This window comes from Camellia sinensis, chromosome 8 (assembly GCF_055761805.1).
Source record: "Camellia sinensis isolate YWXY chromosome 8, ASM5576180v1, whole genome shotgun sequence".
In the NCBI taxonomy this organism is placed as follows: domain Eukaryota; kingdom Viridiplantae; phylum Streptophyta; class Magnoliopsida; order Ericales; family Theaceae; genus Camellia; species Camellia sinensis.
Genome location: NC_138968.1, coordinates 13,347,384 through 13,373,979, shown reverse-complemented (window position 1 = coordinate 13,373,979; position 26,596 = coordinate 13,347,384). Strand labels below are relative to the sequence as shown.

The 26,596-nt window shown below is 32.5% G+C and overlaps 1 long non-coding RNA gene across 1 annotated transcript; it reads right to left on the bottom strand.

Annotated features, from left to right (window-relative positions):
• Positions 1–11,813: 11,813 nt before the first annotated feature.
• Positions 11,814–15,350, bottom strand: LOC145798415 (uncharacterized). Its single transcript, XR_014339265.1, has 4 exons — positions 13,517–15,350; positions 13,351–13,440; positions 12,678–12,779; positions 11,814–12,555 (listed from the first exon to the last, which is right to left on the bottom strand). It is a non-coding gene; the product is annotated as an uncharacterized LOC145798415 (long non-coding RNA).
• Between the last annotated feature and the right edge of the window lie 11,246 nt (positions 15,351–26,596).

The following is a 26,596-nucleotide window of genomic DNA, read 5'->3' as shown; positions in this document are numbered from 1 at the left end:
CAACAAATGAAATAAGGATGCAAATAAAATAATATAGGGTAAGGAAAGAAACAGCATATGTGATTGATGTTGGAATGTGTCCCACATTGTTTGGAGTTGTCCCATCTATTCTCTAGTTTTCTTCTCCTTAATACTTGGGTTTTAAGGAGAAGTGTGGATTGGGATTTTTAATTTGGTATCAAAGCTTGGTGGGACCTATGATTGGTGTACAGTTTGTCCGGCTACTGCGTGTTGTGGTCCAGAAAGCTGTGTTGGAATGTGTCCCACATCGCTGGAAGTTGCCCCCCATCAATGCTACTAATAAGACTCTAGTTTTCCTCTTCTTAATATCTGGGTTTTAAAGAGAAGTGTGGTAGACACCCCATTTTGACCGCCCTTATGACTTGGGCGCCTCACGCTGAACACTCGATGATGAATTATTACGCTGTGCAATCATTCGATTCTTCAGTAAAAGGCTTTGGTTTCAAGCTTTAAAACCTAAACCTTGCACTCCCTTTAAACCAAAACCTTTTTTTTTTTTTCTAGCCTAACCACTTAGAGAAGAGCTAGAAAGCAAGTGGCCAACCGGCCATGTTCAGCGACAACAGATATTTTGAGACAGCTAGTTGTCCCCATGTGTATGCCTTACACCAGCTATCTTTATACAGATAGGTGTTTTTCTATAAATACATGACCTCCCCTCATGGTTTGGGGTTAGAAAATTTTGGCCAAAAGCTATAACTTGTCGAACATACTTCCCTCTTCTCTTGCAATTTACATACACCTTACAAGTTGGAACTTGGGACCTTTGCTGAGATTTGTGAAAATAATTTCAGCCTCTTGAGAGTGTTTAACTTGTGGTTTGTGAACCAGAAGCTCTTCCTGTCTTTAAAGAGGTCATCCTTAAGCTTTTGTATCATCTTTTCTCTTTCTTTTCTTTGCTTTTCCATACTATTTTTAGAGTGTTTTGAGGCCTGAAATGTGTGATTTTAAGTCACAAAAGGAGAAAGGGTTACCCTTCCTTAGGCTTGTTGGTTGGTTGAAACCCTTTGGCTTTATCCCATTTTTGCTCACTTTTTTCACCTCAAAAACTTGATTTTCAATATTGTTTTTGTGCTGTTTCAAAGCTTTTTAATGTGTTAAATTATACTTTGAATACTATAAATGTGTTGTTATAAGTCCTCATGGATTGGTGTATATGCTATAGCTTCCAATCTATTTGAGCTGATAGTTTTTTCTTTTCCCCATTTTTATCGCTTTCATACATACTCATGTCATTGTAATCACCCACTTTCGATTAGCGCTCTGCAATCTCCCTCCTTTCTTTGTTTCTTTGATTAAAGAGTTGTATCAAACAAAAGATTGTTGCTCAAGGCATAAGAAATAGACCCCTCATGCTAAATGATTTAATCTCTTCAGAGGTTCATTACCAGGGCATTACATCTCTCTTATGCTAAGCACAATCTCTTATTTGATACCTCCCTTTATCGCCAGTGCATTACTTCTAAGGGACTAATTTTCTAGTTAGACCCTTGAAAATCACAAAGAAAATTTTCATTATAGTCCATTATCAAGTTTGGATTTGAAGTCATTATCACTCATTTTGGGTTTGACTAGTCATTATCGCTCTTCTTAGATTTGACTAGTCATTATCGCTCATTTTGAGTTTGCCTCTAAATTCATTATCGATTGTAAATGGGTTTGATTCTTTCTTTGTAGTTTCCCTCGTAGAAAAGGGCTTGAAAAGATTTTTTCTTGAGTTAAGTCAATGCTTGCTACTTTTTATTGCTTTTGGACTTAGTGGACGTAATCATCACTTTTGGACAAAAAGGAATAAAATATAAGAAAATGAAAAAGTAAAGTACAAAGGGGCTAATAAAATTGGAGTAAAAAAGATAATAAAATTGGATTAGGTTCAATCGGACGTTATATTGAACCTATTGCGTCTTGAATCATTGCATACTTTTTAGTGATGTTTAATGTCTACCTCTTCCCTTGAGGTAACTCCAAGATAGGGAAGAGGTATTGTCTATCTTTTATTTAATTTATTGAGCTCTTGTCCTATCGGTTCTAAGATCATCACGCAACAAATTTGTGATAATTGATGATTTGTGAATTGAATCTACTCCTCCTTTGATCATCTCCATGATAGGAAATGGCAGAGAGGATAAACATCTCTAGGAAACACTCTATTTTTGCTCTATTTCAGCTCTGTGGCAATAGGGTATCCCTTAAAAGCAATGGCAGGCCAGCTATAATTCTGTACGGCCGACCACTTTTGAAGGCCGGCCGGCCACCTATTTTGTACAAGTAATGTCATTTTTATAGCAGAACAGAGGAGAATCTGAGGCCAAAACAGAATAATTTTCTGATAGCAAACAGAGCAGATTCTAGCAGGAAACAGAGAGGTTTCTGGAGGATGTTCTCGATGGTGCGCATGCGACTCCTCGTCTCCCATTCAAGTCAGTTAAATTAGTACTTTACTATTAGTATGTATAAGCAATTAGTTGGCTTTATTTGAATTTGTAATAACTAGTTAATTTAGTTAATTCATTTGGGGTTTGTAATAATTAGCTTAATTAGGACATTCACTCAGACTCTCTTGTGCGAGGGCAAACCTATAATATTTGTATGTCTTCCAACCTCAATTTCTTTTTCCCTTTTACTTACATGCTTACCGTAGTAGTATCATGTTTTGATTTCATATCATTACCATGCGTTGTATCTATGTTTGCATGCATTGGATTTGGTTCATCATTCTAATATCATTATCATTTCCTACTTACTTGAATACGTGTGTTGCCTCATGCTTTGAGTTAATCCATATGACATGTTAAATAAACTGAACCTAATAGTTGCATTTTGTATATGTTGCATTAGTCACTTGCATATTAGAGTATGCATTTTTCTAATTATTTTAGTTTCTTTGGCTTGCCTCGGTTGATTACTAGGTGAGCATTTTTGTTTTAGCTTATTGCATGTGTTTATATTGCCATATCAAGCATACTACCATGACGCTACGTGCTTATTTGAAATACTTCTTTGAATACTTGTGGATGAAGGTTATTTCGCTTAAGTTGGGATGATCTTGATTAATGTACATATGAGTTTGCTTTTTTCAAATAGCACATATTCAAAACTCTTTTTAAACAAACATGAAATCAAAACATTCCAAAGTAGGTGACGTAGTCTATACTTGAGTGTCTCACATAGTAAGTTAGCATAATAATCAGAACATGAGCATATACTGTCTATAAAAATTATATCATGATTAATAGAGATTGATCTTTGATCGAGTAAATTGGGTACTCAATTCATGACATTCTTCTCTCATACCTAAGTTCCCAAGCCGAGACACTTTGATTATGACGGACAAGTAGCCTTTGGCACGAGTCACGGGTTTCCTAAATTTTTCAAAAATATTTAGGTGGCGACTCTGAAATCTGGTAATGTAGTCCATTTTTGGCATCTCTGATGATTAAATGGATTTTCTAAATATTTGTTGAATTTGGACTCTCATTTGTTGTTTTTTCTATTTCACATTGTACTTGTGAAATCAGATTCAGAACCATGAGAGTTCGAACTATAGGGTTATCGTATCCGATGAGACTAAACTCTTCCGAGAAGTACGAGAAACCAACTACAGTGGGTTGGGATTTTCAATTATTAAGAGCCGTGTAATCATTGTATAACCAGAGTGCAACGGCTGAAGATACAACCCAAACTACGCACAGCGTTCCTTATCCAATGTTCACGTCCATAAAATATGAACGAGTCACCAACCAAATTTGCCCAAAAATACAAAAATATATATATATATATATATATATAAATCATATACATGTATTTTCTTGGGTGTCTATTGTATCTCAACGTTTTAGAAGACAGATTTTTATAGTACTCATACAATTCAAACTTAATAATCTTACTCTCTCATAAATAAAGATTTGTTAAAAAAAAAATTGAAATTCTCTCAATCAATTATTTTTATCTTTTCTTTTAACATAACATTTTTTTTTGTAAAGATGTGTGATAAAAAATTTATTTATATATTGCTTAAAAAATAAATAAAAGGTTGATAGAATGATATGAAAAAAATTATTTATTTATATACCAGATTAAAACATTAGACGTATTAATTTTTTTTTTAAATACAAACACTTTTAGATTAGGTTAAGTATTCAATTACGTGTAAAAGATGAAGAGAAATAATGTTTAGGGGGAAAAAAATGGTAAAGGATTACGAGAATCAAACAAGGCAATCATTTCATTGACAACCAAAAGGGACGTGCTACAGACCCCAGTGGCGGTCACTCCCACTGACAATCCTAGTGAGGTGTCACCTTCTATTGACTGAAAATAAAAAATAAATAAATAAATAAAAAAGAAAATAATTTTTGGGCCAATGAAAAATGATCCCAGTGACCGCACCGGAAGTGTTAGGCATTTTTCCAACCAAAAAAGACTTTCTTTTAAAAATAATTCAAAATTTGGTGAAGAATTTGGGATGTCCTTTTTTTTTATATTAATGATAAGAAAATTTTATTAATGAAGATCAAATTATAAAATAAAGGAGCATTTACACACAAGTTTTGATTTATGAATTTATACTCCATTAAATCTTAAGATTTTTTAGACTTTCAAGTCTCGTTAAATTTTTAATAGTCTAAATTATCCTTCAAACAATGATCGTTCATCGTTTATGATTATTTATAAAGGATTATGATAATTTGACATTTATTTTGATTTTCAAAACTTTAAAACATCAACTTTCAAATTATAAAAAAAATTATGTGCCAAAAAAATATATATATTTTTTTTTTTTGAAAAAATCAAAACAACTGAAAAACTTTTAAAATGAAAAAACTGATAATGTTTTCAATTTTAAAATTAAAAAAAATTGATAATGTTATCGGTTTTATTGGATAGTTAAATCAAACCAATAAGTAAAAAGGCAAAAAATGTTTAATTTCATGCTCTGTTTTTTTTTTTCATTAATTAGTGGAACAATTATCTAAAATATTACTATGTAAAATTGATAATGTTTTTAGTTTTAAAAATTAGAAAAAACTGATAATATTTTCAGTTTTATTAAATAGGACTTATTGGTTCAAAAAATCTTAGATAAGACTTGAGTTACCATAACATTTGTAAATAAGACTTTTAGATAATCTCTAAAATAAATTATGACCATCAACAAAAAGAAGGTAAGTGTAATAAGTATCAAAATATAATTAAACGATTCTAGCTTAGATTGATGCCCAAAAATAAGACCAATCATTTACTAACACCACCCAAGTGGGTAAGTAACCAACCAAACAATACAACAAAATCAAACTAACAAAAATAATATAACAAAACAACAGAACAATAAAATCAAGTTTCAGTTGAGTTATTTCAATTTTATCAATGTAAACCCCATATTTTCAATTATATTTTAAAATAGACTTTCTATCAATTGTTGGCATTTTGAATCAAAAAAAAAAAAAGTCACATGCAACTCACATTGAAATTTTAACAAAAAAATGTCCGTGTTTAAAAAATAATAATAATAAATTTATAATTTGAAACATTTGAATCTTTCCTCAAACCAAACTCATTTCTAGTTCACTTTTTAGACTGAGGGTCTAGTTTACAAGGTTGTGGCCACTCTGGGTTGGGTCTGTTTTGATGAACCAACTCATTCTACTTGTAAATCAGTAAATTATTCATATAAAAAATCAATATGATCGAAAATTGACATCTATGTACCTATCAATGCCCGATTAATGTATTTTTTTTGTATTGATGACTTTCTTAGCAAATTTTTATAATTGAACAATTTAAATCACTAAAATAGAGATAAGATGAGCTCATAACTAGATCCTCTAATCTAAAATGTTGACAGGAAGCAAGATTTATTATTGTTTTAAATAGATAGCATTTTTCATTTCAATTTTTATGTGCATTTCTATTAATGAGCAATGCAAAAGCCAAATATATTTTTAGTTAACTCGTCTTTTGATGTTGAGCCATCAATTGGTTTATTACCAATGGCCGGCGCTACGAGGACTATTGAGGACCCATATCACTTATCATTTGATAAATCAAATGCTCATCAACCCAACTCAATCTAACCCAACCCAACCCAATAGGAAATTAAATATATAGATATTTTTTTTTTTTTTTTATAAGTAGTATTATTAATATTAGCTTAATAATTTTTAGGTTATTGTTTTAAATTTCAGAATAATCACTTTGTATACTATGCTAAAAGTTAAATATATATTCAATTTTTTTCCTCTTTAATGTATTATTTCAACATTGTTTTTTACTATTAATATCATTAAGAGTTTTATAAAATAATGATTTTCTTTTGCCTAACACTATTGCGGGAAAAGTCTACAATGTGCACCTTATAAAAGGGCATATGATATGCACTTATTGTATGGCCCATATCGTGCCACATCATAAACAATGACCTGCTAAACTGGTCATGTAACAGGTTACAGAAAGAATCATAACATTCATTGTAATATCATAACAATATTGTAATGTATCATAACAATGTCATAATATTCACCAAAGTGTCATAACAAAGACACTATAAATCATAACAATATGATAACAACTCATAACAAATATAGTTATTTGTAATTAATTATCATAACATTTGAATCGTAACATTTTTTATTATGATTCACCATGGCAAATCATAACTTTTGGTGGTACAAATCATAACTTTTAGTGACGATTCATAACATAACACATTGAGTATAACTTTTTTTCCCACAATCATAACGACATTAACAAACTATCATAACTTTTATCAATGAATCATAACATGGCATGTTGATTATAATTTTGTCCCAAAAATCATAACAACATCAACAAAACATCATAACTTTTAAATTTTCAAACACAATTAATTGTGTAATCAATTGGTATAGCATATTGGAGTGAATGGAAAATCATAATTGATTGCAAAATCGATTGGATTGAAAAACCACAATTGATTATACAATCGATTAGTGGCTAGAGTTTTGAACTTTCACGATTGATTGTATAATCCATTAGAATATAAGGGAGATTGAAATATGACAATTGATTGGACAATTGATTGTACAATTGATTGTAGGGATCCTTGATATAATAAACCTAATTGATTCAATAATCAATTAGTTTTCATAAACCACACTAAACCAATTAATTCCCAACTTATTCATAGTTCCCAATGAATTAGTAAAAGCCTAATCATTAATATCAATTTAGTCAATATTCGAATAGTAATTGATCGGTTTATCGGTTGCCATTTATATGTAATTTTGTTGTTGTGTTTTCATTACCTCAAACATTATCACTAACAAAAACGCATGACACTCCAACTACGTTTCTCGTTTTTAATTCTCTCTCTCTCTCTCACTCTCACTCTTTCTTTCGTTGGCATTATTAGTGAATTAAACAGCAATGTTATTGTTACCAACTTCAATTAATCATGCCCTTTGATCCACTGAAACACAACCATCATCATCGACTTAGCCCATTATAATAGCATTGTTGCCACTACTAGTGTCATGTTGTCATTATGTCCAAATGATGACGTCAGATATAAATGACTTTGACACACACTACAAGAATTTTCACTTTTGTTTAGTCGCCAAAAGTCAATTTTTATATACAAAAAATAAATAACTTTAACTGTCAAAGTACACACAAACCAACTATTGTCCAAATTATAATAATAATTTCATACAAAATATAGAATCATACAAAAAGTAAAGCCTTCCATATACAAAAAATACATTTAGTACCATGTGAAATGACTATTTGGCATGGTACAAATTACCACGTAATCTGTACCATGACAAAAGGTGATGTATGTACCAAGACAAAAGTACATCTATGTACCACGACAAAAAATCATATATATGTACGACGACAAAAGGTGATCCATGTACCATGCCTGTAATTATCTGTTGGCTGCCAAAAGTTTTTTGTATCAGTAATAGTGAATTGCACAAACGCCGGGGATAACAAAAGTATTACATTAGTTCTATACAAAAGTGAAATTTCTTCTCCATACACCAAAATATTACTCTGAAAGTCCACGCAACAAAGTCATCTACAAAAAACAAAAAAAAACAAAAAAACGTTAGAATTGGACCCAAAAATGCCCAACTTCATGAATGAATTTGGGAACAAGTTACAAATAACATATCAAAGAAGCAACCTTCCATGATGAATCAATTATCAATCTTTCTAAAGTCTTTTGTTATAAGGAACATTGTTAAATGCAGAACAATCATTACTAAATCTGTCATTACTAACATAAAGCTAATGTAACAATCTTTTATTTGTATGCAACATGTATCCAAATTCTATGGCTAAACCAATATCAAAGCCCGATGTGAATAGAAACTATTCTTTTTACCAACTTCCTCATTAATTGTTTGCAAAAAACACTTGAATCATTGATTGGATATAAAACTATCCCTACTTATGAATGTCTGTCAGTGCCATTTCATTGAAGATATTAGAACATGTGAGAAAAATAATAACCAAAATAAAGTTCAATCACAAAAGGAAATATGTAGAAATGTATGTTCAATTACAAAAGCAACCTTCCATGATGAATCAATTATCAATTTTGGGCATATTCGGCTCTAACTCCCAACCAACGGATCCGAATTACATTCCGTTAGTTGTCACAAGTCCTATTTGTCATGGGGAAGCTGCCCATGAGAGTCACACGGTGGTTCGGGGGCTGTTTTGAATTTTTGCCCCCAAAATGCCATTTTTCGAGTAAGTTTTGGGCGTATTCGGCTCTAACTCCCAACCTACGGGTCCGGATTATATTCTGTCAGTTGTCACAAGTCCTATTTGTCATGGGAAAGCTGCCCGTGAGAGTCACATGGTAGTTCGGGGGCTGTTTTGATTTTTCGCCTCCGAAACGCCCTTTTTCGAGTAAGTTTTGGTCGTATTCGGCTCTAACTCCCAACCTACGGATCCGAATTACATTCCGTCAATTATCACAAGTCCTATTTATCATGGGGAAGCTGCCCGTGAGAGCCACATGGCGGTTCGGGGGCTATTTTGAATTTTCGGCCCTGAAACGCCCTTTTTAGACTAAGTTTTGGGCGTGTTCGGCTGTAAATCCCTTTTTAGACTAAGTTTTGGGCGTGTTCGAGATTAAACAGAAGTTTTGCTACAAAAATGACTTTTGATAAAAACAGTCGGTCATTATAATTTCTCTTCTTTTGATAGTTAAACCCTTTGTCATTTTTTGCTCGTGGATGTAGGCTTTTAGCCAAACCACTCGTATGTTTGTATTCTTGTGTGATTCCTCTGTTTTACTTTGTTTTCGTTTGTTCCGTCATAACAAAGTTCAAAAACTTGTGATAGCGGTTTTGAAAAAACACTGCTGGAAATGGAGGATTCAGAGGCGTTTAAAAAATGCCGCAATAGGTCCTAAAAACGCCGCCAAATCTTTTCGTGACGTTTTTCACCAAACGCCGAAGATGCGGCCGTCGCTATAACTCTATGGCGCTTTAGAAACGTCGCTTATATGACTATAAAACGCCGCTAAAAGTTCTATTAACGATAGCATGACATCACCATGTTATTTAGTGACGTTTTTAAAACGCCGTCGTATCTCTTTTTCCAAAAAATCCAACCGTTGGGATACTATTTAGCGACATTTTTAGAAATGCCATGATAGCCCTCTTTTTCTTTTTCTTTTTTAATTGTGCTAATTTTATGTTATTAAACTAAAAAAATACCTGTAATAAAACTAAAAAATAACACTAATATGAAATAATAACTCCCATTCACATAGTAAAATCTTATCAAATGATAGTCCACAATCATTGTGCAAAAAAAAAAACATTCACACAAATCATTTGAATAACATTAAGGAGTCACCAAAATAGGATGCCCCTCTATTTGAGCCAAAATAGGAATCTGAGTTCAACAAAATAGAAATCTAGACATTTGAGCCAACTTGATATTCATATTCCCATTCACAATAACCACATTCACACAAATCCTTTTCCTACCATATCAACCTAGTTTACCAAAATAGGATGCCTCTCTCTATGCAATGTCATGCATCTCTACAATTACATTAGGAATCTGAGTTTTGTTGACTTGTAATCCAGCCTCTCCATCTTCGTCTCCAGTGCACTATTTCCATTTATCTCTGTTGTTCCCTGAACTTAAAAACATGTATAAAATTGGGAGGAGGGAGGGAGGGAGAGAGAGAAGTTGATATCAGTAATCATAAACAATAGAAAATGCATCTAACCGTTGATAGCAATTCCAAAATCTAACAATCTGCCAAGACAAAGTTAATGCATGGGGAAAGAAAGGAATTACTGGAGGGTTTTATATCCATGGGATGACCAAATAAGACATCACTGGTTCAAAGGGATTGGACCTACAGACAATCATTTCGAGGATGATGATTAACCTCCAACCAAACATAAGAGTTAAGCATACAGCATCCTCAAAATATATATAGACTCAATATATATAGACTCAAAATATATCTGTCTAGTTGGATGCCAATGTGCAGAAAATTTGATATTCCTTTTCTTAAACTAAAATTTTAATAATCAAAAAGCAGAAATTTAAAGCAGACAGGTTGCATGGGTTTATTCTCTTTTGTGTAATCAAATTAATTATGATTTTACACAAATTGGGTGGATATATTGTTCTCATAATCATATTCTCGTATTTTGAAAATGAAATCCATTTTTGCCTATCTTGCAGTGAACTGCATTTCTTTATCAAGCAAAGAAGAGCTGTACATTTCGCATGGCTTTTTGGAGCCGGTATCTATCATGGTGGCCTAAATTTTGGAGCACAGCATAGGTAGGAGATGACTCTCAAGTCTCATCACTTTTGCTTCCTTTTGTGAACAGAACAATAGGCATAAATTCTGGAATTTATTGTTTACTAGGCTCTACTTCTTTGGTTCTCTCTTGAAAAAATGTCTGAATTTCATTTTCTGCTTCTCCTAGGAAACAAGGTTAAGGTACGTCTTTCTGTGCAGCGCACACACAGACATGTATTTAATTACACATACATGATTTTGAATTTTCTTGCCAATTTTGTAAATATGAACTTCATTATTTGCTGGTAATAAAGTTTTAGCAGATGGATCCTAGAGAGCATTCCATTTTCTCTGTCCACGATGATGGACAAGTTAGGAACTGACTTCAATATTTGTTCGTCAGTTCCCTTGCTTACTAACATTGTAGAGATGTTTGCTGTGTTTTTGTCATGTGTTTTAGGTTGTAAATAGAATCAGTGAACAGATCATAGACGAACTTCAGTTTGATGAAATACCAGAATCAATGTCAAGGGATATTATTGGATTAAAAAGTTATTTGCAATGTTAATATTGTTTCTATTTCCCTCAAGTTCTATCACTTTCATTCTAAAGAAACTGTAAAGAGAATATACTTTGACTATTGAGTCATGCTAATCACAACTTAATGAATTGTTAAACAAAATATCAAAACATTTAAAATCTCAATAATACAACTTCTACCCATTTTAAAATATTTTTCTACACTTTATAGATATTTTATACATCTACCAATATTATTTACAGCCCTTTAGATTACCATTAGCATTTTTCCAAACAGTTTAGTCATCTAACTTTTTTGGGGGTGAATGTTAAATGAGCTTTATCATCACATACACTGAAATAAAAATAAAAACAAAAGGCTAAAGAATTTCAATGAAGTCAGTTTTAATTGAAATTATGAGGAAACAAGTGCAGTGAATTACCTCTCTAGGCATAAGAGTTTTTGGAATCACTCTGCAAAAAAACAAATAATGGAGTTTATGAGTGGAGGGAGAGAGAGAGAGAGAGAGAGAGATTACCCTAAGACGTGGTGGCCACCATCATAGACAGCTTGGGAGATTAGACCCATCAACCCTTTTGGAACCAAATGGTTCCAAAAAAAAAAAAAAAAAAAACAGAGCCCTTTTGTTCTCTGTTTTAGTCTCTGAAATTCGATTCCACTTTAAAGTAAAAAGAATCACAATAAGAATAAGAATGTTTCTTGACAATTGTTATTCAATTAATTACAGGAAAAATAAGAGACTTGTTTTCAAATTCAAATTGTTTCATGATATTTTGACAAGTGGTAAATGGTTACCAGTTCGTTTCCAAGCTGAATAGCGGCGAGCAGGTAGCTGGGCTTGTTGCCGGGGCTGCTACCGCAGAAAACACATACTCTATTGAATCTTGATTTAGATAAATTAAAAATTATGGCCTTATAAATTTTTGTTAAAAAATTAAATTATATATTAAATAAAATTATAAAATTGAGAAAATATAAAATATAAAATATAAAATTAAAAAAAATTGAGTCACAACCTTTGTTGAACCATTCATGTTCAATGGAGGTTGAATATACTGAGCAACAATTCAAAGTAATGAATAACAGATCAGTTTATACTAAAAAGAGACCTTTAACATTTTCGGCAACCTGCAATTTTTGCAAAACGTCACCTGCTTACATGTAGAGTGAATACTTCAAAGCACATCATCGCCATTTACTTTCAGAAGTGAGGGACTTTACACTGCAATATAGCATTCAAGTTATGCATGTCAGAAATTAAAAAAAAAAAGAAAAAATATAATAATAAAAACACCTCTACCATAGGGCATATAATATAAGGATAATGAGAAGCTATATGTGTACATTCGTCACATGTGCCTCCAATTGGCACTATGCAGCATGTCTGCAACTACGGAAACAAAATGGTGGTGAGATGCCAGCTCTTGAAGAAACATCTGAAGAGTCCTTAGAAAGCAGAAATAAAGAAGGATTGGTCCCAATCAAAAACACATGTAAACTAATGAATTCTGGGAAAGGTTCCATAACATGGTTTTTAAAAATAGGTAGTTGAATCCCAACTTTTGAAAACAATACATAGTCTATGAGCTCACTGGCCAAAATGGATACACCCTCTTGTATTTCTTACTAGGTCTGCTACTTCAATCTGTCATTTTCCTTCAATTGAGAAATACATAGAGCATTCTAAAGGACATGATGGTAAATTCCATCCACACCCAGTTTTTCAAAATCTTTCCCCAAAACTTTGATTGTTTCAAAAGTTGATAGAATAATCACGTTCAGCTATCATCTTCCTATACTTCACAAATAAACAGACAACTAGCCTCTACTACATTTACAAGTTTCTTTAACTTCTTTCTTTCCCCGACACTCCAGAAGAGTATGAAATTTTTCCAAAATGCCTTCAAGAAAAAACCTCCCTCTCTTTTTTTGTGGTTATTTTTTAGTAAGTGAACCTTCGATCACTCAAAAATCTAGTTTTAAGCCCACACAATATAGCCAGCAGAACAAAAGGCACCTCGTATTTTATAAGTAATGCAAGAGGAGATCAGCTGAAGAATTCCTCAATCTATAGCTCTGCCCAAGGTGAACATCTCCAAAAACGTATCTGTACATCATGCAATAAGGGAAACTGATGACCACAATATTCGAAAAAATAATTAAAAAACATGTAAGAAAAATACCTATATTCACAATGCTCAGGCCATGCACAACGAGCTTTTCCATAATCCCAATAACAGTCATCTTCCCTCAAAGGTCCACGCTTAGTCGTTCCATGTAAAATTTAAGAGGTAAAACAATTTAATGAAACAAAAAGAACTAAGAAAGAAGAGATCCACCTTTTGTAACAAATTTTGATTTTGAATCAGGATGGCTATCATGCCACATCTCAAGCCACAATTCCCGCATTAGAACTGGAGATCTAACAATGTGCCTGTGATTTGCTACATGAAAGCAGTTCCAACTAATTTTAAAGTGCCATTATGATTGATAAAGAGAAGAAACAAACAAGAGTAAGAAAAGAACTAGATCTATCTATATGGGTCTTAGTTCTTTCCTAATGTTTAAAATTGTGAGGAAACTATAATATGGTCAAATGTTTGTGGGCTGTGGCATAATCTGTAATGCTATTACTCAGATGAAAGGAAAACAGAGAAGCTTTTACAACACTTTTTTCACTATGCTAAGAGAATATCAGCATAAATTATACTTCATGTTCTTGTGGAATTTAAGCGAGCTAATGTTATTTCAACAAAGATTATTTCATATTTTTTTTGTTGAATATGACCTTAAAATGCAAAACTTGCTTTCCACAACCCGTGACCTTGAGATGTAGCCATAATTTTTTCTTACTATTTTACTACCCTTGGAGCACAAACCAAAAACTCATTTATTTGGCTATAAGGTTCATTCATCCTGTTTAAGGGAAATGATACATACAATACATGTGAACAGATAAATATGCGTGAAGTGTATAATTGATTGTTAGATACATTTACTTTCTATTAACAAATAACATATTAGATATTAGATAAAATAAAACAATGAAGAGTCTAATATTGCAACCCAGACATTTTATAACAGAGAATTTTCACTCATTCTCAGCTAAGCATTTCCTTTAAGCCAAGTGTAAGTATTTACTGAGCCTGAAATCCTTTGAAGCCATTGTTGTCCAAAATTGCATACAACAGTTAACGTGATTTGTAAGACATTTTACATACCCTTGTCAAGCTCTCAAACTGCTGTTCTCTTTCCAGGAAGACTATCAGAGTCTTCATAATAGGTTATGCACTTTACCCTAGGTGACCTTGACATGTTGGGAATTACATCTGCTTCATAATGATGTTCAACATTCAGGTGCACTTGTACATCTGACCCATCATGCTCGGACTGAAATTATTAACATAGCAAAGAATCAAAGAAAAGAATATATCTTTCAATTAAGAAACTGAGTAACATAGAAATGATAAAGACCCACAATTCAAATCCTCAAATGCACCCATAATAACGTGACAAGGGAGTTGGGTCTTCTATGGTTGAGTTTGGGGCAAATCAAAAGTTGACACATAACATGCCATGTCATTATGAGTCAAATTAGGGGAGGCTTTTTAGGGGTCACAAACATATTTTCCTTAGTAACATGTTTTGGCAAAAATGCAGCAGGCATCAGCTACTCATTGTCTTCAGTAGTGAAGATGCAACATGAGACATCAATTCCAACCCCTTATTTTCAAATATATTACCAATGAGAGGACAGAATATGCATAATTATTGAACAATGCCAGAACAAAGTTTAAAATAATCCATCAAATAGAAAAAGAGGTGCATTTTAGAAGGAAATACAGATGAAGTTAAGAAAAATTGATCATTCAAATAACCATATTTGTGCAGTTCAGTCCTGACAAAATGCAGAAAGGAGGGACAGAAAACTACAATTTCATTGAAGTGACTTCAACTATTTCTGTCATATACAAAGAAATTCCTTTTCTTATAGAGAATGGAGCCTTAAACAAAGGTTAGAACTAGGGCTAAATGATGCCCTGTGGAATTACAAGCCTTAGATCATCTAATCAGCTGAGCAAATAGTGGAACAAAATAAAAGACTTATTTCTATAATTCATGCTAAGGTTCAATAATTTGAAACAAAATTGACTACCAAAGAATTAATTGATTCGAAAAATGTGCCTGAGATGAAGAGCCGAATATCATAGATCAAGAGCACATAAGTTCTATTTTTCATAGTCATCAATCTAACAAGCATGAGCACCACACATTGAAATGACACCAAGCATAAGTGAGAAAGACATATGTTCCAGATAAACAAGGAAAAGAAAACTGAACGTAACAGTTGTCATCTAACTTTAAGAAAAAATATACTTAACACCTAAAATTTCAAAATCATGTTATACAATAAAGATTCTTCTCCACAAAACAACAATGGAAAATTATCCTTCACATTGATGACAAATGAACATGTTCAGCATATTCAAGAAAATATCTAACGATATGGATATTGATGGTATAGGTAACCAGACTAGGGTTCTACTCCTTTTCTTGCTGGAGACTGTTTGTCGGAATTTGCTGGGGCGAGAAAATGAGAGAGGAACTGTGGGAAAATTAAGGAAAATGAGAGAGCCAACAAATTAACTAAATGGAATCAAGAAAAGCCTAAAGCTCATCTTACTCTTAGACCAATAAATAGAGCTGATGAGGTTAAGGTTAAAGCTGCAAGAATACCATACTGGAATTAGAATTGGAAAGTAAATTCACAGCTTAATAGAAGTTAACAACTATCATAAAACCATAAATGTAATTTCACAGCTTCGTATTCACAAAATAAACTACTCTCATTCTCCAAATAACTTCAATAATACAATTTAGAATTGGAGAGTTAAAATAGCAAATTGATAATCAAAACAAAATACGAAGAAGAAGCGATTGCCGATGAACATTACAATATAAATGGAACCAGCGTCAGAGCCAAGAGAGAAATCGATATCTCGCTGGTGTAGATGGTGGTGGCGATGGCGGTGGAGCTTCGAAATAGAGAGAGAGAGAGAGAGAGAGAGAGAGAGAGAGAAATCGAAATCGCTCTGAGATGAAATCAAAGATAAATCTCTGAGAGAGGGATCTAGAGATAGAATCGAAATCGCGGTGGCAGTGCAAACCGATCTGAATCGAAATCACGGTGGCAGTACAGACTGATCTAAAATCGGTGAATCTGTGAGATTTGAATCGGTGAATCTGTGAAATCGGTGAATCGGTGAATCTCGCTACCTCGCCGGTGCAGATGGTGGTGGTGGTGGAGCTTTGAACTCGGTGAATCTGTGAGATTTGAAGGTGAGATTCAAAATAAGGGTTTTTAGAGAGGGTTGAGAGAGGCGATGTGAGGATTCAATGTTGGTTTATGTCTGAAGGCCTAAGGGCTTACAAAAGCTTTATACTGAAATTTAAAATAGGCGCGTGTGGCCTAGCGCATTTGGGGGCGTTTTAAAACGCCTTTAATTACAAAACTGTGTCGTTTTAATAAAAAAAATATGCGACGTTTTTAAAACGTCGTTAAATATTAACAAAAATGACGTTTTATAAAACGTCGCTAAAAAAACGCTGCAAAAACCCTTATTTCTTGTAGTGAAAGGTCACCGGTTGAAGAGGTTGTCAATATTCCTAATCAAATTATTCAGTGGCTAAGATTAATTTATAAAAATCTAATGGTTTAAAATAGATGTGTATATGATGTGCACATCTTATTGAGGTGCACATCTTAACAGCTCCCCACTATTGCGACCCTAAGATATGAATCAATTGGGTATCCACCACAACTTGTTTTAAAAGCAAACTATACTCCTATTTCCAAAAGGGAAAGGGTCATATTTATGACAATTTTAATTAAAAAAAATATGATAGTTTCTAAACGGATATGCTTATTTAATTTGTTTTCTCTTCATTTTGAGAGGTCCTATCCAACCAAAATTTAGGTACCCTTCCTTCTCTTTAGAATTTAGAATTTAAAATTTAAAATTTTTTTGGGTGAATAGATTTCAGAATGAGATAGCCTCAAATAAGCTTTTTTAAGAGAAGGTGCAATATTTTGAAAATTGAATTGATGAGCAAACTGAAAAAAGAATTAGGTAGATGGCTCACTAATTCAACCGTTGGGTCAAACTTGATCGAATCGTGACATTATAATTATCTCATAAATATTTTAATAATAATATATAAATAAAAATATTGGTAATAATTTTTTTAAATTAAATATTACGAATTAAAACTCGATTAGTAATTTTTACACTCTTTAAATTTAAAAAAAAAAAAAAAAGAATACATAACTATATAGAATATTATATATTATGTGGGTGTTTGAGAAGTGGATTTTTTTGTAGGTTTTTTTAGTTGTAGGATATTATTGGAGAAATTTTTTTTTGTTTTTGGGAAAATAGTTGGGTTTTTTTGTGGTTGGATGCGATCTTTGTAAGAGAAAAAATGAAATGATTATGGGTTTGATGTGATATTTTGTTTGGATTAATTTTTTTTATTTTATAACTAATTTGTCTTTTAGTGAAAACAAAACCAAAAAAAACCAAAAAATTTTCTTCCCAAACATCGTCTATATGTATTTGATAGGAATCATATATATATATATATATATATATATATTATTGTAATTAGTTATACATACGGACAAGCAACTTAGCGGAAACGAAGGCCTTATTTGTATCATTGGTCATGGTTGCAAAATAGACCCATTCTTTGGTTTGTAACAAAAGTTAAAAGTTGATTTTTTTGAATTTTTTTTTATTTGAAAAGTTGATTTTTAGTTAATAATGAAATTACAATTCTACCTCTCATGAGTCAAAATGTGTTACATTGGTGAAGTTGTAAATATTTTAAACTAAATAGGGATAGTTTGGTCATTTTATTATGATTTGACATCATAAACAAATATTAATCAAAAAGTCAAAAGTAACTTTTTACCAACTTCTCAAATCATTTATCAAAAAAAGCCAAAAACTTGGTTAAAAGCCAAAAAATTACTTTTTACTATCTTCCCAAAATAGGCCTTTGCATAGATCGGTTAGGCCCCCAAATTCCCAAGTCTACAATTTGTTGAAAGCCTATATGTTCTAAAAAATATTAGAGATTTTAAAAATTTTATCAAATGTCATAGGTATGAGACCCACACATAATTTTAGAGATCCTAAAAATTTTATTAAAAATTTTAAAAAATGTCTCACATGACATGTGAAATATTTAGTAAAATTTTTAGGATCACTAGTGGTACTCATATATTTTATAGCTAAGCAACTTCATTTACAAAATAATGTCGCAATTTAGATGAAAAAAAAAAACAAAAAAACCAGCCTCATTGGAAGAAATATATATATATATATATAAAACAAATTTTTTTGAAAGCCTGCATGCTAGATCCTATATATTTCTACATTTTTATTTATTGAAAAATAACCACCGATCCAAATGAAAAAATGATTTATCGAAAAGAGGTCCAAAATCCGCTACACCAATTTTTTAAAATATAAAATGAGAAAAGTTAGGAATCATGAAAATTGTTGATAGAAGTGAAAGCCGTGATAAAAGTATTCACATAAAAAGTTAACTAAATATAAAAGTTAAGTTAGGGCTCTAAGAGTATTCGCATCAGTCCCAATAAATTTTGAATCAAATTATAAGTTAAAAAGTTATTTTCTTATTTTAGTTAGTCACTCGCTGCATTAAACTCTCTATTTTAACTCAATCCTATTAAAATATTTGTTATTCTTTTTTTTTATAATTAAATTGATGATCTATTAACCAAACAATTCTTATGTTTTACAAAAGATAAAACTGGAGGAAAAAAACAAAAAATATATATATATTTTTGCCGTTGACTGGTTGACCGGCCGGACGTCCGGTTACACCCAAATGGCGTGTTGTAGCGATGAACAGTTCCTCGCTTCATCAGACGAGTTACTGTAGCAAATTTAACAAAAAGTTAATTTAACAAAATTTTACTGAGACTGATGGAGAGAGAATTTGATGATTTATTAGTTATATTTTCACTTTTTGTTATTTTAAAGATACTGATGCTGATGCTCTAATAGAGCTGTTTTAAAAGTAGTTCTGGTGAACTGGCACTATATTAAAAAAAAGAAAAAAAAGAGATAAAGACAAAACATAAAGAGAAAAAAGATAATTTAATGCTCATTCGCAACTCCTCTTTTACAGGTCTCAATCATTTTTCAAAATGAAGTTATCGTTTAAAAAAAAAAACAATATATATATATATATATATATATATAAAGTTAAGTTAATCAATAATTAGATGATCAAATTATATTTGTCTAAAAAACATAGGCTCTGTTTGTTTGTATTCTCAAATCAATTTTCTATGTGTGTTTTGGAGCATGATGTTTGGTTACGTTTTCAAATCAATTTTCTACACTCTCTGCAGAGAACTGTGTGCAGAACTCTGTGCACACAGGCGTGTTTTCTGTCCAAAGGAAGACCACCCGGTAGACCACCCGGATGTCCACCCGGTAGACCACCCGGATGTCCACCCGGATGTCCGGCTGATTTCCAGATTTTTTTTTTTTTTTTTTTTTTTTTTTTTGCAATTGATTTACATAATCGGGACAAATATTTTCTGAAAATTTTTAATTTTTTTATGTGCTTTAAAATAATTTTGAGTTGTATGTTTAGTTATGAGTTGTAAATTTTTGTATCACATATCAAATGTCACATCAATAATTCCCCACTCAAATCAAACCTCTTTTCCAAAACTATTTTCAAAACTCTTTACCAAACAAATTTTCTACACTCAAATCATAATTCCACAACACAAACTCAAAATACAACTCATATTCTCAAATCACATTTACAAAACTCTACCAAACGCTACCATAATTTATTCAATCAATTTAATTTTTTTTTATTTTTTACATAAATTATCTTATAGAATAGTCTTAAAAGAAAAGAATAATTTAGATTATCAAAATTCGCTCCAAAATGAATCTAAGTAGCCTAACAACACCTCTTTAGTGAGATCACCAATGGAAGAGAAATCATTCCCATTAAAAATACTTTTGCGACTAGACTTAATTACATTGACACTTTCTCTATTTTTTTGAAACTACACTAGAACTTAATGATGCATTCTAATTATTCAATAACCTTTTTTTTTCTTTTTTCTTTTTTTTTTTTTGTCCCAAAAAAATTGTCTTAAAGCATATAAACAAATTCTTGAGTAGTATTTTTAAAATGTGGATGTAGATTCATACTGGATGTGGTGAATGAGAAATAACACACAATTTTTAAATTTTTGCACTTTATTTTCTATGTTTGTCCAAGTACTTAATTGTCACATCAACTAGATGAATTTGAAAGTACAAACTGATAAAGAAAGGAAAGCATATTTCTAATGATCATTATAAATGTTTTGTGTCTGATTAAAAAAAGTGTCAATTTTTGCATGATAAAATATTATAAAAACATGTTTAATAGTCTTGGTTAATAATTTAAGGATTGAGTTGTATTTTTATTCTTATTACAAAAAAAAATCCACTATTTCTACAATTTTGAAATGAGATATTGGAGCAAATCAAATGTTTTTAGGGGATTTTTGTTTTAGGATTCTTGGTATTAAGATTTTATAGCATAAAGCATATATAATATTTTCATAATATCTAAGGTCTCTCAAATCGATCCAAAAATTCTCTCCAGAATTTCTCTGAACTTTTCAAAGAAATTTTCTCTAAACCAGAGAAATTTGCCTCATTACATGCAGAGAATTATTCTAGATTCAAATCAGAGAAAAATAAAATTTCTCTAATTTTGTTCACAAATTTCTCTGGCTTTGTTCAAAGAAAATTAAAATTTCTCTACTTGGTTCACAGAGAATCTTTCTGGCTTTCTTCACAAATTTCTCTGTAAAGAAAGCTTCTGTTTTAGCTTATCTAACAATTCTACTCCAAAATTTATACCTATCAAAACAATTCAATAATTCGCACAACAGCCAACTAATCACAAAATTCAAAGACCATCCAGATAGTGAAACCAATTGAAAATAAAATCTTCTAGAAGTTAGTAGTATGATCAAAGCCACAATTAAACAAGCCTTATGTTGGTGGAAGAAAAAAACCAAAACACAAGGATATTTGTCACAATAGGGACTACGGCCCCGTTTGTTTTCAGAGATAGAATGGAGGGGATTAATAGTGAGGAGATTGTTAGTGAAGAATTGTTAAATTATTTTTATATAAAATAATAAAACAAATAAAAAAATATAAAAAATTAAACATTATATTTAAAAAAAATTCTCAATATATAAAAAATAAAAAAAAAATTCTAATCCCCTCACTATTTTCTAATACCATCTCTACCTCCTCCTTATCAATCTCCCTTCCTCCTCCTTACTAATACCAAGGGATTACTAATTCCCTCCCTATCTCTCAAAACAAACACTCCATTCTCAATCCCCTCCTCACTACCAAACCCAATCCCCTCCCTATAACTCCAAACAAACGTGTTCTGAGTGGTGTGGCATCCAATTATGTGCAAGGGGTGTTAGATAATGTCTCAATGGGACCACATAATTAAATGTGGTGTTATCGTTTATAGAAAGCCTACAATTTAAGTGATTCAATTTAGTTAATAGGCTTAAGGGTATATGTGTTATGGACCTAATGTGTAGATACTAGTTGTATAATTTCTATTTCTATGAGGGGCAGAAATAGAAATTAAAACATATTGGTTAAAGTTGATTTTCATTACCTTTCAGTTTTAAAACCAATAATGGTTAATTTATTGGTTTTCATTACCTTTCAGTTTTAAAACCAATAATGGTTAATTTATTGGTTTTCATTATCTTTCAGTTATGAAAACCAATTACAACCTTTAAAAGGTTATGGTCCCTATTCCTTCCTAAGGTGGAAAAATAAGAACACTGTTTGTTTTTCTAAATCCTCTCAAGGAGAAACATAAGGCACCAAAGGGAAAGGATTAGAAGGCTTTAACAAAGTCAATATCAAAGGTTTTATTGACAATCAGACGCTTCCGTTTAACCGTTCATCGATGGATTCGGGTAAGTTTTAGTCTTGTTTTCTTGATGATATACATGGTAGATGATCCGAAACATGAAGTTTCATGTTCTGAAATTTATGTTTACAAGTGGTATCAAAGCGGTTATATCATGTGTATTATCAGAATAGATATGCTTTTATTCATCCTATTTAGTTTCTTGGAATCAGATTCTGTTTTTTGTATTTCTGTTTTTCCCTCTGCTGCAAATTCTGTTTTGTTTTCTGGAAATGGAACATAATTCGGATGGGCGGTTCATTTTTCAAATGGTGAACATCATGTATTTATATATATATGTATATAATTGGGATGGATTCAGATTATATAACATATACGGGGTAACAAATTTAGAAATCTTTAAATTTAATGTAATTTCATACAACGCCTACGGAAATTTAATTTTCTAATGTTCTAAATATAAGTCAATTCAAACAAGATGTCACAAAAGTGATCTCTCTTGTCTAGATTGTTTTATATGGAATGTTTTGAAATTCATGTCTGTGTATCTCATGCGGGTATTTATCGGTCCAAAGACATGATTAAGACTTGGCAGAATTACACACACATTTTGTGGTGATAAACATGTGCCAATTGTCAAGGAAACCTAATGTGAATAATAAATCCATCAAAAGATAGATTTGTTATTTGACATAACTTATTGTCAATGTTTGATCATTACAACAAGAATACCACTTACAGTTAATATCACTACCCAAAGGTTTGGTATTAATGTTGTGCTAGGTATCTTGAGATGTTGTCATTAAATTAATTTATTTAGAGATTATCTGTTTGGTAACTTAATGTGAGTATAATTGTTTATTCCTTTTATTTTCTTTTCGATTCAACTTTAATGTCGACTACTTCAATCTCTGCCAACATGAACAATGTTCCAATGTTAAATGGAACAAACTTTAAGGACTGGAAAGAGAACATATTGATTGTTCTCGGCTGCATGGACATAGACTTGGCATTAAGGATGCCAAAACCGAATACTCTCACTACACAAAGTACTCCTGAGGAAACTGTGTACTTTGAAAAGTGGGATCGTTCTAACAGGCTAAGTCTTATGATCATGAAGCGTGGGATTCCAGAAGTTTTTCGGGGTGCAATAACAGAGGATGTTACCGTTGCTGGTGAATTTCTTTTAGAAATTCAAAAGCGTTTTGCTAAAAACGATAAGGCTGAAACAAGCACGCTTTTAGCAAGCTTGATTTCAATAAAGTATAAAGGCAAGGGTAATGCTCGCGAGTACATCATGGAAATGTCTCATCTTGCTTCAAAACTTAAGGCACTAAAGCTCGACCTATCTGATGATTTGCTCGTGCATTTAGTTCTCATCTCTCTTCCTGCACAATTTAACCAATTTAAGGTCAGTTATAACTGCCAGAAGGAGAAATGGACTCTCAATGAGCTCATTTCATTTTGTGTGCAAGAGGAAGAGAGATTGAAGCAAGAAAGGACTGAAAGTGCTCATCTAGCAAGCACCTCCAAGCATATGGGCAAAAGAACGCATAAGGGAAAGGAAGTTGCTATTCCTCAGGGTCCGGAACCAAAGAAACAGAAAACGCAGAATGGTTGTTTCTTTTGTGGCAAGCCCGGACACAGAAAGAAGGATTGTGCCAAATACGTCGCCTGGCGTATAAAGAAAGGTCCATTTCATGTTTTGGTCTGTTCTGAAATAAATTTAGCTTCAGTACCAAGAAACACTTGGTGGGTAGATTCTGGTGCTACTACTCACATATGTGTTTCTATGCAGGGTTGCCTGAACTATCGAAAGCCAACTGATGCTGAAAGATACATCTTTGTGGGTGATGGCAAGTCAATAGAAGTCCAGGCAATAGCGCACTTTAGATTATTACTGAAAACTGGTTATTATTTGGATTTATTAGACACTTTTGTTGTACCGTCCTTTAGACGGAATTTAATTTCTGTTTCTGTATTGGACAAATTGGGATATTATTGTTCTTTTGGAAATATGAAGTTTAGTATGTCTATTAATTCCAATGTTATTGGTACTGGTTTACTTAATGTGTTTGATAATCTATATTTGCTCGAAACTATTGCATCTTATAATGCAACCTTGCACGTGGAATCACGAGGTACAAAGCGTAAATTAACTAAGGAAAATTCAGCCTCATTATGGCACAAACGACTAGGTCACATCTCTAAATCTAGAGTTGAGCGCCTTGTGTCTGATGGAATTTTGGACTCTCTTGATTTTTCAGATTTTGATGTCTGTGTTGAGTGTATCAAGGGAAAACAGACCAAAATAAAGAAATATGGTGCCCATAGGACTACAGATGTCTTAGAACTAATTCATATGGACATTTGTGGCCCATTCCCTATGGCGTCTTGGAATGCTCAACAATATTTTATCACATTCATAGACGATTATTCTAGATATGGGTATATATTTCTTATCCATGAGAAATCACAGTCTTTGGATGTCTTCAAAAGATTTAAGGCCGAAGTTGAGTTACAACTTAACAAACGGATTAAAAGTGTCAGGTCTGACCGTGGTGGTGAATACTATGGCAGATATGATGGATCAGGTGAACAACGTCCAGGACCGTTTGCAAAATACCTGGAGGACTGTGGAATCGTCCCACAATACACCATGCCAGGATCACCTAGCATAAATGCTGTATCTGAGAGACGAAACCGGACTCTTAAGGATATGGTAAGAAGTATGATCAGTCATTCTACTTTACCAGAGTCCCTCTGGGGTGAGGCTCTAAAGACAGCAACTTATATCTTAAATCGGGTGCCAACTAAAGCAGCTGCAAAAACACCTTATGAGCTTTGGGTTGGGCGAAAGCCTAGTCTAAAACATTTGCATGTGTGGGGGTGTCCTGCTGAGGCGAGGCCTTATAAACCTCATGAACGAAAATTGGACTCTAAAACCATTAGCAGCTACTTTATTGGCTATGCCGAACGATCACGGGGTTACAAGTTTTATGATCCCACAAATAGGTCAATATTTGAGACGGGAATTACAACATTTTTTGAGGATGTTGAGTTTGGGGGGAGAAATCCAGTTAGAGACATTGTCTTTGAGGAGGAAGCAGGAGTAATCCCACTTCCTACTACTACTTTTGACCAATCACAGGTTCCTATACCTGTCATTGCTCGAGAAGTAATTTCGAATCCTCAACCAGACAATGTTGTTCAAGATAATATAGTTCAAACCCCCATTCAAGATGAGGTAATTGTTCCTGAGGAACAAACTCTACAACCTCAACCTCAAGAATCTGTGCCATTAAGGCGATCCACCAGAGAAAGGAGATTTGCATTTTCAGATGATTATATTGTATATCTCTAGGAACATGAGGTAGAAAATGGAATGTCGAAAGATGATCCAATCAACTTTCGTCAAGCCATGGAAAGTTCCAACTCTCATAAGTGGATAGAAGCCATGAATGAAGAATATAAGTCTATGCAAGACAATAAAGTTTGGGAACTTGTCTCATTACCAGTTGGTGCGAAGCCCGTAGGTTGTAAATGGATATTTAAAACCAAAAGGGATTTAAATGGTAATGTGGAGAGGTATAAGGCACGTCTTGTAGCCAAAGGCTTTACTCAAAAAGAAGGAATTGAATTTAAAGAAACTTTCTCTCCAGTTTCTTCGAAAGATTCTTTTAGGACAATTATGGCGCTTGTTGCATATTTTGATCTTGAGTTGCATCAGATGGATGTCAAAACAGCTTTTCTTAATGGTGAAATTAAAGAAACAATTTATATGGTGCAGCCAGAAAACTTTGTGTCAGGAGACCCAAAGAATATGGTTCTCAAATTGACTAAATCCATCTATGGACTCAAACAAGCTTCTCGTCAGTGGTACTTCAAATTTCATCAAGTTCTCACTTCGTTTGGTTTTGAAACTAACGTTGTTGATGAATGTGTGTATCACAAGTTCAGTGGGAGTAAACACATATTTTTGGTTTTATATGTTGACGACATATTGCTTGCCACAAACGATATAAACTTATTGCATGACACCAAGAGATTTCTATCTAAGAATTTTGAAATGAAAGATCTTGGTGATGCTTCCTTTGTATGAGGAATCGAAATACTCCGAGATCGTTCTCGGGGTATTCTGGGATTATCACAAAGGAGCTATATCGAAAAAATACTCATTAGATTTGGCATACAAAATTGTAAATCAGGTGAAACCCCGGTTGCTAAGGGAG